The following is a 3,921-nucleotide window of genomic DNA, read 5'->3' as shown; positions in this document are numbered from 1 at the left end:
CAATCATCTGATTCCAAATTCAGCATCTTTCTGACTTTAACAATCAGCATTTTTTTTTTCTTATCCAGTGCAGATAAAATACATCAAACGTGCTACTTTGGCTCTGAGGCAGCATGCAGCTAAAGCAACTTTGCCCCGGGGCATTGTTTGTGGGTTTAAGACTAAAATACAAGATCAGAACATTTATTCCTGTTTAGTATTCAGCTCCTCTTAGTAGATTATGGCTAGATACTGCCATCTACAGGGCATCTCTACACAAAGAGATAGTAATGTTGTGTACAGTGCCCTCTTCTGCTGGAGGAAGACAATCACAAATACAGTATCTCATGTTTGATGAAGTCTGCCTCTCAGATGTGTTGTGTTTGGAGACTCTGCAACAAATTACCAACTGAAGTGTGTCTCTGTAGAGTATGTTGGACAGACACACATTTGGTCTTTGATATGGTACTTTTGAGGACCCTCAGTCACCTTTTACCTTCCCTCGCCTGCCTGATCATGTCTGAGGGACCTTTTTATAATTTTGAGATAAAAAAAAAAAACAGACTAAACTGAAAAAATACAGAAGACATGGCCCACATGAGTATACATGTCGTATCACCCACACTTATATGTCCAAACTAAGTGATAACATAGGTTTATGTCAGTGATGATTAAAGACAGGACACAAAAACAAACTCAGATTAGCTCTTTATTGTCATTTCTGCACCACAAAAAACAACAACGGAGAAAAGTCGTAGTAACTACGTGGTGATTGGTGGAACTGTTCCATTCTCTACAAATTTAGGTTATACTAGCTTTGTAACAATAGAATAATTTGTTAGAATTAAGAATAGAAAAAACAAGCTCAGGGAGGCGAGTTGTGTGCATAGCTTATAACCAACCTCTAGACAAAAACAACATAAAAAGAATAGAGAACAAAAACATATAAATAGATGCTTTAAAAGAATACTAAAGGCTGTGGTGATGTCGGACTATAAGAACAGTGGTTCATCCCCAAACTGTGAGAATAATGCGATTAATAAACATACAGCTGCAAAATACAAAAAAGGTGGGTAGTGTAAAGTGATTCAACTTCTATAATGAGCTGGATTCAACCAACGTAGTGTGAGGATAAAAACTGGAGCTTCACTTGAAAAATGACACAAATAAGTTTACTCATGAAGAGTCTTAAAAGCAGATTCTCGTTGTAAATTAGGGAAAACGTTTTCTCAGAAGGAACATTTTATTTGGTCCTTGTGCAGCTAAACGATGGCTGAAACCAATGGTGGATTAGCTGCCTCGTCAGAAAAGAAATCTCATTGATTAATCAGTTATTTGTCAGGTGATGCGATACAATTTGAAATCAAATATGATTTTGTTGTGGGCTGCCAAGATGTCTGACTTTTTGACAATTTTCTGACAATTTATAGACTGATAATTAATTTATCAAACAATTCAAATCAAAACAAAATTATCACCACATTAAATTAAACTGGAAAAGTTGAGACCTTTAGGTTTATTTTTTTCTGTGACAACCTTGAAACAAAACATCTGTAAGTTAAAAAAGATCACGAGATTAGTGAAATTAATGACCTGCATTTGAAAGGTGCATTATTTCTCAAACTGACAGCTTTTTTTCCCAACCAAAAAAATTTGATTTTAAGACTGTTTAAGAGAACATCTGGCTCCATTGTGAAGTGGACGAGTTTACAGAGTTCAAACTCTGAAACACAAAACTAGCTTCTGAAACTAACAAAAAACAAGCGTCAACCAGCCAGCTGGTTGCCAACATTACAATTCCTGTGTTTCGGTGTTTGTCAGGTCTGCAGAAACTCCTCCTTTTTTCCACCTCTTTGGTGTTTGTTCATCTGATGACAGCTGTAAACAACACGGTCTAACTCCAAGTAAACATCCTTGTGAACACCAAAAGGCAACGACTCATGCAAAAACCTGACAGCAGGCCGTCGCTCCACCAGGGGGCAACAAAGACTTCAACAGTCTAGCCACAGCAGAAATCCCTCTTCAACTTGACACCGTAAAAGCAGAACAGTTTGTACCACAGAACACGTGTTTTCAGCTGACCTCACATTTTGTTCTGACCTCTGACGTCTGAGGAGAGCGGAGAACTCAATTTAATAAAATGAATCCCTTGTGGAGATGAAGCAATAGTGCAGCAGTGGTTTACATGCAGTGAGCATACAGTGGGATTTCCAAAATGGCTACACCAGCAAGCTACAACATGACTGACACAAAGAAAAAACTGAATCAAGAAACAAAAAGAAGAACAATTATTTCTCTCCTCACCATCACTAGCACTCAGTCATCACAGCTTTCATGGTGCTTTAGGGTCATTTAAGAGAAACTTCACAGGCACAAAGTGGTTTGACTCGGTTTCCCTGATCAACAGGGAACAGCGACAACTTCACACACACACACAAAAAAAAACCTTAAGCGATTCAGAGTTTCTGCATCTTCATGGCTGCTCAGTGGCAATCGATACACTTCAAGTTTAGGATTTTATGTTCTGCATGAAAAGTTATCTTAGCATGTCTGAATTTTAATGATTTAAGATTTAAATATGGAAACCTTTTCCTGATGAATCACAAACAAGAAGGAAGGAGTCTTGTTACTGCTGCTAGAGCATCAAACACCTGGCTGATTCATTTTTATCAAATGGTGAAAGAAAAAACAATACAAAAATATTTAAAAATAATCTACTGAATCTACTGTATAACTGCTGTAACTACACAGCAAAGGGATTGTTGGTACAGATAAACATCTCGTGCTGTAAGTGTCGTGGGCAACAATTCTATAATATTAGATGAATAAATCAAGACCATTATCATCTATACATCCCCAGTTTGTCATGAAGTAACTTCAGTCCAGCCTGCGGTGCAGCTGATCCTCAGGAACTGCCTGTCACTGTCATAGTGCTGACAGCAGGTGGGAATTTCTCACAGTCTGTAACTGGCTTTCATACAGTGTCATAATCACACACAAGATGTTCTCTGCAGAAAAATAAAAGATGGTCATTTTGTCCAAGTCTGCAGAGTCCAGATAAATGTGCTGCATGTCTGCTTAGAAAGTTGAAGTAGGTTGTTGAAAATAGGACACAGAAAGAAATAGATCTGGTAAAAAAATATAATAAAGCATAAAAATGAACTGTGTTAATAATGACATTTTTAACTCTGCCATTGGCTTAAAATGGGTTTTGGAGGCTGAGGTTGAGGAATTGAGACTAGACGGATTATACTGTAGTTTATCTTCAGCAGTGAAAGTTTATTCTAGACAGGCACTGAAGTATGAATTATCACTGTCCCTGACAAGACCCCACTGATAGCATGCTCCAAGATAACGCTGCGTGCAACTGACTGGCTGACACCGGCTGTGTCCCAGTTCCATATTTGATATTGATCTAAGCAGGCGTGTGGTGAGTTTCCACTGCTGAAGTGATGACATTAAGTTGCAAGAGAGGAAATGGAAGGACTGCTGACAGCTGTAAAAAAGTTGACATACAAGAAATCAGCAGTGAGACAGGTACAGAAAGATCAAGTAAACCAAAAATAAACTATTTGAGTATTGAGTATGGAATTTTGGACGCAGAGAGTATAAAGTGACTGCAGACAATGAGCATTATCTCAGACATGAAAATGAGAACTTGAGTAAGTTTACCTTCATGTTTACTTCCTCTTACTTTTAATGTTTCCCACCTACTACCAGTAGAGTTAGCATAGAGCAGCAGTTATGACAGTACACTGGGGACACACAAATGATTTTGGTTTCTAAATTATCATTGAACAGGTCAAATCTATATATATATATATATATATATATATATATATATATAGATATATATATATATATATATATATATATATATATATATATATATATATATATATATATATATATATAATATATAATATATATATATATATATAA

This window comes from Sparus aurata, chromosome 5 (assembly GCF_900880675.1).
Source record: "Sparus aurata chromosome 5, fSpaAur1.1, whole genome shotgun sequence".
Taxonomy (NCBI): domain Eukaryota; kingdom Metazoa; phylum Chordata; class Actinopteri; order Spariformes; family Sparidae; genus Sparus; species Sparus aurata.
This window is presented reverse-complemented; position numbering follows the sequence as displayed.